The sequence below is a fragment of the Meleagris gallopavo genome, chromosome 6, assembly GCF_000146605.3.
Source record: "Meleagris gallopavo isolate NT-WF06-2002-E0010 breed Aviagen turkey brand Nicholas breeding stock chromosome 6, Turkey_5.1, whole genome shotgun sequence".
In the NCBI taxonomy this organism is placed as follows: domain Eukaryota; kingdom Metazoa; phylum Chordata; class Aves; order Galliformes; family Phasianidae; genus Meleagris; species Meleagris gallopavo.
The window spans coordinates 44,336,282-44,348,653 of NC_015016.2; positions in this window are offsets into that span (position 1 = coordinate 44,336,282).

Below are 12,372 nucleotides of genomic sequence, written 5' to 3' on the forward strand. Positions count from 1 at the left end.
GCAAAATAAGAAACATGCACATTAACTACTTATTGTTCTGTCATGGTAAAATATATGAATTAAACCAACAAATGGAAGAACTGAGCTCTCTGTAGCACAAGAGTTACATGTGTCAAAGCTGGGAAATAGAACAAGAGAACTGAAAATATGTTTAATGTAAGTTTGATATCACAGAAGATACCACACAGTGTGGTATCTTTAGGTTTGTATTTGGTCACAGCTGCTACTTGATGAGAGAGAAACAAAGGCCAAATTTTTTTTCTTTTTTTTTCCCCCCAGTATTCTACAGACTTTGGGATGATGTAAGCTAATGGTCATTCAACTTGTGACCATTACTGCTTGGGTCACTCTGGATTGTTTTTGTGGATTTGGGTTTTTATTTTTTTTGAAATGCTTTGTGCTTCTGAAAAGTAAAGCTTCAGTGTTTAGAACTAAGCTTTCAAAACTGGAAATAATCAAGATTACAGAGGCTTCTTTGACTGCTTAGAACTTTACAGCATTGAATACCCTATTTGCTGTAAATTATTTTCTTGGTTGTAATAATGAGAATAACCTTTGTGATCTTTTTTGATGCAAATACGTTTGAGACAGATGGTAACAACACTAAGAAACTTCTGTCTGAAAGGTTAATCTGATTCCTAACCAGGAAACCTCATTAGCCAAAAGCTGTCATTCCAACTCAAAACCTCACACCTGTAGTAGTGGAAATTGCCAAGTGGCACATAGACTTATAGACATTAATCACCCTTCAGCCAAATGCCTGCTTTCCAATAAGTTTTCTTGCATTCCTATCTCCTCTCTGTTGCTAAGCATTGCTATTTTAATATTTGCTTTCTGCAGCCTAATTTATTGCCTATTTTATCTTCAATACATTTGGACTGAAGCTTAATCTGAGTTCTGAAATTTGATCTACCTATGCAAATAGTTACTTTTTTCCAGCTAACAAATTAAACTGGGTGATGATGTAGGAAGATATGAATGACCCTTACTGCATTGTTTCAACTGAGTCATTGCAGTACCATGGACTATTCCATAATTCAGATTGAGTGACAGATTGCACCAGCTCATGTCAAAATTCCATATGCACTTTTGACAAACATTTGGATGTGAACATTTATTTTCTCTATCTCAGTCTTTAAGTCTTTAATACTCTTACCAATAAATCTGCAGAAGTTTCATCTTTCTCCTTTAACATTTACATTATTTGGAAGATATACCCTGACCACCATGTATTTCGTCATCTTACAAGAGGCGTGTTCACAAGTAGTGTCAAGAAGATGGAAAAGCAAAGGACTAGTCACAGATACAAGGTGGGTGGATAGGCAGCCAGCCAGCCTCATCATGCTGAGATCATAAGCACAAGACGCTGCTCTCCCCCAGTGATTTCTCACCATGCTACCCATCCTGAACCATTTCTCATAATACACAGCCTTGTAACACTAGCTTCTCAAATCCTGGTGTCCAGCTTTAGCTGTGTTTCTTATCATGTTAAACATGCATAAACAATCTTTCTAAGGGTGCTACCTATATGCTGAAATAGTTAACGAAGTGCTATTTTATATATATATACACATAAATGTTTATATACAGTTATATTATAGTTACATTCTTTTAATAAGTAAAAGTAGTACTATTAGGCTGTCCCAGGTTTTATACTTTAATTTGAACTGGATATTTCAATAGGTGCACAGTATGACTTTTTTTGAGGTTTCTTGCTGAAGACAGGGAACGTTTTCTTGTGGTACACTATGGTCAGGTTCTAGAATCAAATAATCACAGAATTGTTAGAATTGAAAGATTGTCTGGCCCAATTCCCCTGCCATGAGAAGGGACATCTGCAGCTTGATCAGTTGCTCAGAGTCTGGTGCAGCCTGACCTTGAATGTTTCCAAAGAGACATCCACCACATCTCTGCCCAACCTCTTCCAGTGCCTCACCACCCTTACTGTAAACAACTTTATCCTTATAGTCAATCTAAATTTCCACTCTTTTAGTTTGAAACCATTTTCCCTTGTCTAGTCACAACAGACCCTGCTAAAGAATCTGTCCTCTTTCTTACAGCCCACCTTTAGACACTGAAAGGCCTCTCTCAGGTCTCCCTGGAGCCTTTTCTCCAGGCTGAGCAGCCCCAGCTCTCAGCCTGTTCTCCTAGGAGCAGCGTTCCATCCCTTAGAGCATTTTCATGGCCTTCCTCTGGACATACATCAGCAGGCCCATGTCTTTCCTGTAGTGAAGACTCTACATGTGAACCCAGTATTCCAGATGAGGCCTCACCAGCTCAGAGTAGAGGGACAGGATCACCTCTGTCGCCCTGCTGGCCATGCTTCTTTTGATGCAGCCTGGGATACAGTTGGCTTCATGGAATGTGAGGGCACATTGCTGGCTCACATCTAGGTTGCCATCCACTAGTATATCCACTGCCTTTTTGGCAAAGCTGTGGTCTACCCTTTCAACCCCCAGCATGTACTGATACTGGGGGTTGCCATGACCCAGGTGCAAGACCTTGCAGTTGGACTTGTTGAACCTCATGAGGTTCACCTGGGCCCACTGCTTGAGCTTTTCTAGGTCTCTTTGGATGGAATCCCATCCCTCAGGCGTGTCGACCACACTACAAAGCATGGTGTCAATTGCAAACTTGTTTAGGGTACAACTGACCCCACTGTCTACATGAAGAGGTTGAAGAACATTGGTCCCAGTACTGACCCCTGAGGGACAGGAAAGGCAAGGCTTTCCTTTTTGCAATCTGTGACTGACTGAGATCACTCTGTTAGTCCAACCTTTTTGTAAGTATTAACCTAATTTATATTTGACATCTCTGCGCCTTAGAAACTCTATATAAATATTAATGAGGCTCTTTGGTTTCTTTTAGCTGTAGACACTTTGTATCAAAGCAACCCAGCTCTAGTGTGGATTTTTTTTTTTCTGAACATGAGTTTAAGAGGTAATTAGAGAATCAATGGGAGACAAGTAATCTTTGTTTATTCTTGAGAATTTATGCTAAATATCCTCTACTTTCAAATCTATTTTTCCTTATCATTCATCAGTTCTAGATGACCATACTGATCTGAATGTGACCTTCGAAGTCAATCATCATAAAATAGTTTTTGTAATGTTGCTGCTGAAAGTGCTCCTGATGTTTCTTTAAGTAGTGCTTGTTTATTTAACTGCTTTCAACAGTGATGCATTTCCAGATGAGCTGGCCTGCTAAGCATTGCTGTGCTAAGTGCTACCAAGAATTTATTGTATGCTTTCGGTGTATGAGGCTGGGCTACATCTTTACTGGGTAATCTATTAAGACAGGAACAGAATTACTTATGAGGGAAAGAGAGGTCAAGTAAAGATTTGAAGGATTGTTTAGGTTTTATTTTCCTCCGTTTATTAAAATAAAATCATGGCAGGGCAAAAAGTTGAAAGGAGCGCATGAGGTTGAAGAGAGGTAGGAGAGAAGTTCCCTTTTCCAGGAGGAGCTGGGACTCGTGCTGGCACCTGATGTTCATTCCAGCAAAGCCTGGGACAGGCCCTCTTTCAGTATTTTCTGTTACTAAATGAAACCCCATTAAGAAAGACTGGAAAACAGAGAAGAACGTGAGTTTATAGCCATATCCTGAAAACATCGAATTCTGCTGCTCAAAGAAACTTCAGTTTAGGAAAAGGTTGTAGAGAGAGTTTTCTTTCAGACAACATATGTAGGTGATAAACAGAAACTATCTTGTTGACAGTAGGAGGGCTGTATATGAAGGTTGGTGGACAGCTGGCTCAACTATTACGGGATACTGTAGGTGAATATGTTTCTGGATTGATCAAGAAGTAATTAAATGCATTATTAGACAAATATCTACTTGGTAAAAAAATAGTGGTTAGTGTAGGATGGGGGGTTTTCATGGCTCTTTACTGCACTCTATTGAATAAAGCTCTCGTATATTTCTTGGTCGTATTTTTCTGCTTATAAGTTTTCCTAAAAAATCTTGCCTTGGATTCCAGCTGCCAGTGTACATCTGAAGCAACATGACTAGTAGAGCAAGTAGTTCTGGTAGAAAAACAGATACTTAACCATCTTAAGAACATTGCCATTTGTGTCTTCAGCACGAAATGGTCCACATGTGACACAGTGTAGTAGATAGTAGCTTTGTGCTTATTTGAGGCTTTCTTTAATGTTTTGTTTACTTTACCTGCACTGATCCTGACCTGTTGGCTGTATAAGTAAATGGAAAGCCTCCCTTATGCTATAAAACACCTTGAATGGAGCTGTTATTTCTTCTGTGGTTCCCTTCATTTCCCTCTCTCCATCCCATGGATGCACTTCACCGAGTCATCAGCTTGTAACATGGCTTGTGGACACAGGACATCTAACTAGAGAGTCAGATAAGGCTGATATTTTTGCCTAACTTCTAGATGTAAGTAACATAGATTTGTAGCAAGCTATGTTTCTGTTGCTGCAGCCAGCATAGGTTGTTTGGGCTAGTTATAGGAGTTGTTCATGATAAATACCTGCAGATAAATATTCATATGTCCAGCTAGACAGTTGATATCACTGTGCTTTGTTGACGTGAATAGAAACCCGAGTCTCGGTAACTGTGAACAGATAAAATCAACTATAAAGACACAGATAGCAGCATTTATAGAGCAACAGAGTAGGACAGCAAAGGTTAGCTACATAGAGCATATGCTAAAACCTTAAATGAGCTGATAAGGACTTCAGAAGACAGATTTCAGCAGTTCCCCTATAATTTTAAATATTGAGTGAAGGCATAAATGCGTTCATTAGGGATGTTATAGACCACCTGCATAGGCATGTTACCTTGTAGACATTTAGGGGTTTCTTAATACTGCTAGGAAAATAACCATAACCATTTGTGATCTTTAATGCCTCTGATTCATGGAAGTACTTTGAAGCATAATGCAGTTGCTATAAAGAGACCTTGAAGGGGAGGTTTTGTCTCATACCAACAGTTTCTCAGTTTTATTGTCCATAAAGATGATTTTACACCTTGAGACCCATGAATCTGTAAAAGAATTTTTCTGTGTGTGTGCATGCATGTGCATGCATGTTGTGTTCTGCATCTTCTGTATCCTTGTCCTTCAGAAAGAAATCAATTACTTTACAGGTGGAAGCATTTCACTGGCAGTACAAATGATGCAGTTAAGAAGCCAACTCTGAATTGCAGTGTAACTCTTCTTTGAACAGATGTTACCAAAGCACAGCTTAAAATATTGTTGCATCTAGGAGTTGAATATCACTGTAGGCATACTTTTTCCCCTGCCTACAAAAACTTTTGCCAAAAGATGAAACATGGTGCACAATATTCTGTAGACTCAGAATATTGATGAAAGAAAATTGAGAAGGATTTAAGCAAGAAGTCAGTTTGATGTTTCTGAGTTTACCAGTGATCTTTGTCATGAACCGGATAATGTGTCTGGGCTTTCTAGTTTGAAAAAGTAAGGTAATTCAAGCAGGAGCACAGACAAGATATTGCTCATGTATTGTGGCATCAAGACAGATTATTGAAAGAGTTAGGCTTTGTACCAATGATCGAGCTCAGATGTCTGGAGGGGAATCAAGAAGTCTGGTGCAGGCAAAGCTACTCTGTGAGGTCTTGTAGATCTGGTTGTGCTGATGAATAAGTTGCATGGAGTTGTCTGAAATGGGCTGGCTACATGTTGGAATGGACCTCATTTGTCAGGAGAAACCAGTAACTGTCACAGAAGATTCCTATTCTAGGAGCAGAATGGATAGGTATTTGAGATGCTGTATTTACAGCATTGTAAGTTTATATACACAATTTGCCTTGAGATCTACTGGACTTTGCTGATGAGTTTTGTGCTACAATAGCATTGGTTTCCACCTGATTTAGTGAAAGAAGAATTTGACTCCTTCCTAGCAGAAGACTACATGATTTGGGCAAACTACATGTTTTAATATATCCCTACCTTTTTTATCTGCAATACTGACTTAGTAATAAAGCAGTGTGTTATGTTGTCCCTTAGCCATCATCTCCAGTCTTGTATCGTGTCTTGCTCTTAATGTCAGCAAAGAATTTCTCAATGCAAAGGTGGCACTTAGAGTTCTTGCTAAATGATATTGTAGGTCTGACAGGCCCAAATGAAGAAAGCTGCTCTGAACTTAAACCTGGTTTCCTAACTTCTCATTTCTTGCTGCACTGAACTCTCTGAAGCAGTGCACTTAAAAGTATTTGACTTGCATCCCAGTAAGTCCCTGTAAAATCTGAAAGAATAAACCACATCGTGTAATTATATATACATGTATATATTTAGTACACTAATAACTTGGGAGTTCAGCATCAGTTTTCAACATCATGGAAAGACCTTTGCCTTTCTACACTTTGTTCTCTTCTGGATACGTACCAGGTTTATGAGGTTTTGCTTTCTTTCCTTTCTCTTTTTGTTTAGAAACCAAAGGTACCTGGGGATATGGCAGTAAGAATAAATGAGGAGTTAATTTGTATTCTTATAAGGCTGGGAGGAATGTAAACTTGCAATTTATAATTGGCTGTGAGACACTTAGAAAGCTGGAATCATTTTTTGTTTGACTATTCACAGTGAAATTCTTCTTTGGTCTCTGCTTCAGTTTGTGTTGTGGATCCCACCCTAGTTTTCCCAGGAAACTTCTAGCAGTTAAGGACCTCAGATAAACCCTGTCTCTCAGTGACAGGATTTGCAAAAGGCTGCTCTCAGGAGCTGAATAAGCAAACACAGCTTCCCTGCATTTCAGTGGCCTGGGCATAATGTGCTGGTAGTCAGTTGTTCAATTTTAGCGGACCTTCAGAAAATTCTTGAACAACACAAGTACACATTCTAATGTGTAATCCACATGTGTTCTTTCTACCAGCGTGCCTATGTTTATTAGAGCTCTGGGTTGTTTTGTTGCTTTTTTTTTTTCTTCTGTTCCATAATTGATTAATAGTTCAGTACCAAGTAATCTTGTAGCTGCATACATAGCGAAATTCATAACCTTGCACCGTAATTGTCTTCTAATGGTAGGAAAGTTATAGCAACAAATGTAGCTATGGCCATATTATTTGTCGGCAAGATTTCTATTTCTTTGATTTCCATTTTTAATTTATTCTTTAAAATGACATTGCACAGCACACGTTACCTTACACAACCAACTACACCAGGAAACTCTCTTCTTAATGCAGCGTGATAAAGAAATTGTTGTTTGTCACTGAACCAGAAAGTTTCACATTCTACTTTGCATTTCCTTGTGTGCTTTCTATTGTACGTTCCAGATGGGTCCAGATGCCTGTAGGGAGCTTTGGTGAAGCTAAAAAACTTGGTAATGCAGAAAGATCCATCAGAATAGGACTTCTGTCAGGATTGAAATTGTCCCAAGAGCTGGGCCAAGTTATATACGCAATAATGTTTTTAACTCCTCTCTTCTATGCCTAGTTATCCTTGGATTGGTTTGTGGTGGTGGCGGTGTGGTTGGTTGGTTGTTTTTAAAATAATCTTCTCTTTGGTGGTTTTTTGTTTGTTTGTTTGGCTTTGTATTCAAGCATTTATGCATTTACGTAGTGTTTTTCAGAAAGCATTCTGAGTCACGTTCTTTGAATGCTGCTGTCTAAATCATGTATTTCAATTGATTAACAGTTTAAAGCCTTTCCTTAGAACAGTTGCTAAAATTAGTAACATCATAAAAAGACTGTCTGTAAGCTATGATAATGGCTTTGAAATAAAACAGTAGGTTATTCGTTTGCAGTTGAAGTTCATCCAAGCTATTCTGGTTTTGTTCAGGGTGGGTTCTCAGATTAGATTATATTAATCCACAATAAATGAACATGTTGTACTTTGAGAACTATAGATGAACGGTAGCTAAAATAACTTCACGTTTATTCAGAATTAGAAAATCCAGCATTTTATGTGCAAGAGCTCTAATCTGAGAGAGTCCACTATAGAGATGATCGAGGAAAATGTGCCTGTTTTATAATGACACTTAAAATGAATTTTTACCTGGTTATTTTGTAGACATAAAAATGAAACACTTCCATCTCCTAAAATTATGCAGATAACTTCCACTGTCTGCTGTCTGTCTTGTTCTTTCCTTCTTCCTGCTTCTGTAACTGAATACACTGAAAGTGAAGTGAATGGCAAAGAAATTCTAAAGCTTTTAACCTCTCTGAAAATGGTCAGATTTAGAAGAGTGTAAAAAAGGTGAGATAATCACCAAAAGATTTAAACAGGAAAAAGTTACATCACAGATGTTAGCAAGAGGATAGAATGGTTTATATTATACAGTAGAATTCTGATCCTTCCTTCTTAGCAGTTATTGGTCATGTTTTGGATTGAGATCCTCTTTTCCTCTTCGCTGAGATCTATTCGGTGTGCTTAATTCTATGTTGGTAAGAAGAAATTCCTATTTCTCTAGAACATAATTCAGCCTTTTCAAAAAATTAACAAGTCTTCTTTGGATTCAAATATTCCGGGTACAAGCAGAACTCCTTATTCCTTATGTTCTGAAAGTAAACATACCAAGGAGTTAGTTGTTAGTTATATATACCTTTAGCTGACTGTTCTTCTTACCTCTCTTTCTGAGCCCAGAGCAGAATTGAAACAGACAGTTTTTACCTTTTGAATGCATCCGAAGGCTAAATCCTATCAGTATAAGACTTCTGTTGGTTCACTATGATGGGCTCAGAATGAAAGAGGACAGCGCAGTGAGCACACGGACTTTTACAGTCAGATCCCCTGAAAGGTTCTATAATCTTGGTGGCAGTGCAAAAACTGTTGGAGTGTGGGGAGGGTGGCAGCTCAGCACACATAAGCCTTTCCTTGGATATAGACGGGCTAGTTGTCACTAAATGTTGGGTTGAACATTGGCTAAAGGAATATACAACTCAATTGTCTGTTCCAGGCACAAAATTACGTTTCCCGTCTTCATTAGGCGCATTAGTCCTGAGCATGTGAGATGCAAGTGTGGGAATATACATGACATTCATCATTGCATTCCACATAACCATCAGTAGCCATCATTAGCAGGAAGTCATCTTTTTTGTACCTGAGCAGGCCAAGGACACACTGGAGCCACTTATTTTGCTCAGAGACTACGATGGAAAGGTGCAAACGGAGACCTTCCTTAGTTGGTGTGATTTGATAAAGAACTGTTGATGATTATTTATAATGAAGGTATACCTGGTAAATTTGTACTAGAGCATGTTCACCAACGTGAAACTACCTACTTTGTTAAATATCAGATACCCACATGGATTTGCTTTATTCTGACTAGTGACACACTAACAATAATACTGAACTTTCAAAGAGGAGCTCCAGAATCTAATGGAATTACCAAGTGGTTTATTTGTAACCATAGAAGGAAACGCCTCACTCTTGTGCACCATAATTATGCTGCTTCTAAGAATCTTTTTTTTTTTTCCCTGAGTTTTCATGACGCTATCAATTCAAATATCTTAAGGTCATTCCCTTCACTGTTTCTCATTATAGCTGAATATATCAGTAGCCGTGCCTTCCCCTTCTTTCCTTCTGCAAATAATGGTTCTTCACGTTTTACACTCTTATTGTAAGGTATCAGACACAATGGAGGTGCCCAAGAGAATGAGAACAGGAACGTGTTACTACTTCAGGTGTCCTCCCGGGACTGAAAACACAGGCTCTGGAGAAGGCAGGATTTCATCCTCTTGGAAAACTCACATTAAAACTCTTAACAAAGTTATCTCTGAATCTAATGGGTCTAATTCAAAACAGATTTCGTTCTTCAGGTAGCTTTTGTAAGTAGTGGGAGGAAATTTGCTACTCTGAGTAGTAGTTCTCACTGCATAGCATATGTAATTGGGCTACATATCATGCTTTCCAGCTCTGGATAAACAAAAGTGTTTTAAGGTCTGAATGGCACAAACATTTAATTTAGAAAAGAGAGACATAGTGCTGCCCCATGCATATATTTATGTGGTTTCTCACCCAGTGAACTCATCACAGAGGACTTTGAAGAACAAAGCAGTATTCAAGCATTGTGACAATAAGACTTACTATAGTTTATAAAATTATATATATTTTTTTTAGCAGTTCAAAGCCTCTAACAAACAAAGTGTGTCTTTCTATTCTAGATTTAAAGTAGAACAGGAAATGCTCTGCTCTTTTCCTTTCTTCAAAGGCAGGGCAAGTTAAACAGTGAAGATGGAAACAGATCTGTTCTAATCCTAGGTCTTCCAAAGGAAAATTAATACATCAATTTGTTTGTCATTCATCATTCTCCCAAATTCACCTTGAATGTAAGCCATGTATCTCAGGATTTAAATTAAAATAAATAAATAACTAAAGACAGAGTGCTGCTGTTTTCTTTATCTTTGAGAAAGATGGGACATGCAGTTCAGGTTATCCCCTCATTCTATCTAGAAATCCCTTTTGTTATAAACCAGCTCTTTTTTTTTTTCTGCACAGATTGTGTGTATGTTAGTTGGAGCATTGAAGAAATTCAGTTTTTGAGAGGAGAATTGTGAGAGTGCTGTTGCATGGATGTAAAAATGTAGGATTCTCTCAATTGTTCATGTTACAGAGCAAAATTAAGAAATGATGAGATTCTTTTCCTTCTGTTGTAAGGTTAGGTGTCTGAAGACATATTGAGCATACTTGGACAGCTAAAGGTTCAGTGGGACACCCACTGAGAATCTTCAAAAGTAATTATCTGCACCTTTAAATACCTGCATACTTTTCAGAAAGTTGTGAATCATTGCATTGCTTGAGTTATTTTGATGTTTCTGCTCTCCAACAGTCTCATCGGTGCTGAGATAAATAAGTTAGCATACTTATTCATCAACATAGCAACATTGTGTACTGTAATGACCAGAACCCAAACCCCCAGAGCACTGCACCATGTTAGTCTATCTTTAGTCTGCCATTACAACCTTTCTCCCTTGCAATTCAACAAGATATGTTTATCAGCTAGGTGACTGTCCCCTCAGAGATTTGTGCCATGCTACAACTACTGCTTCTACACGTTTGGGGTACTGCTGTCTATTGCTACATAGTCCTGAAGGGCATTCTGGTGGAAGTGTGCAGCTATTTTGAGCACTTGATTAGAAACAAAACAGAAAGAAACCCAAACACAATAATGGTAATGCAAAAAGCAGACCTCAAAACATCCAAACAATAGCTAGTTCCCTAAACCTAACAATATTCATTTGTTTTTAAACTAGAGACTTGAAACATCAGAATGAATTTATTTTCCTCTCTTTTTCTTATACTCTTACCAAATTATTGAATTGACTGATGGCAATCTGGCTTTTTCTCCCAGAGCATCCATGACTCCTGCAGTAAAATGTTAATTTAGATGTTTTGTGAATTAAACTTTTTTGGTTTTCACTTCTTCCCAGTGACCACTTCTCAAAAACTGGAGAGAACATTGCACATTCTCCACAGATTTGGATGAGATCAATGCTGGAAAGTTTAGGGAGGCTCAGATACACAAATATACACAAATATATATTGTGGCACAATACATACTGTTACTATGTAGTTTGCATTAGGATGGTATTTGCCTACGATGCTCCAGTACTCCAAAATGCCTTTAATAAGTGCCATTCAGGCTTCTCCACCACTTTTAAACAGCAAGGTAAAGAATATTTGTTTGAAAATAATTGCCAAATTTGCCTTTCCAGTAGCTTATGCTGATTATCAGCCTCTTCTTCTTTCTTATGACAGTATACTTTCCTAGAATATAGCTACAGTCTCAGAACCTAAAGTTAGTCCTGTACCTTGACAATGGTCAGAAGCCAATTCTTAGTTAAGAGTGAACGCTGGTCGCTGCTTCTGCTCCTGTGGAGACTTGATGTTCATTCTTTCAATCTCTTTATCCATCTCATTTAGTAAGAAAAGCTTTGTAGTAGTCTCTTTCTGCCCTCCTTCTGTCCATGTCCTCCTCCACCCCATTTCCCTATCAAATATTTCAAATTCTCATTCTCATAAGCTAAAAATGCATTGTATTTGGACATAGTAAGTGAACACCTTTCTAATTGTGGTTGTGAATTTAAGTAAATCATCTTCAAAACACATTTCAGTAATCCTAGAATCATGTAAGTGGAAGGACCTTGAGAAGTCATCTAGTCCAGCCTCCTGCTCAAAACTGAATCAGTAGAGTTATGGCTTCATTAGAGAATTTGCATTAGTGAAGTACAAACGGATGAGATTTTAGCCACTATAACTTTGAGGCCGTGCATTAGTCAGTTTGTATCGGATGAAATTATGCTTTGAATTTTGCTGGCATTTTATGAATTGGTCACTGCTGGCAACTTGGTTACGATCATAAATTTATGCTGTCAACTCTCTCTACAGCCACCATACTGATCTCACAGCAATTAATGTATTTGTAAGACTTCATTTTATTCTTCCTAACTACCCTATTTTT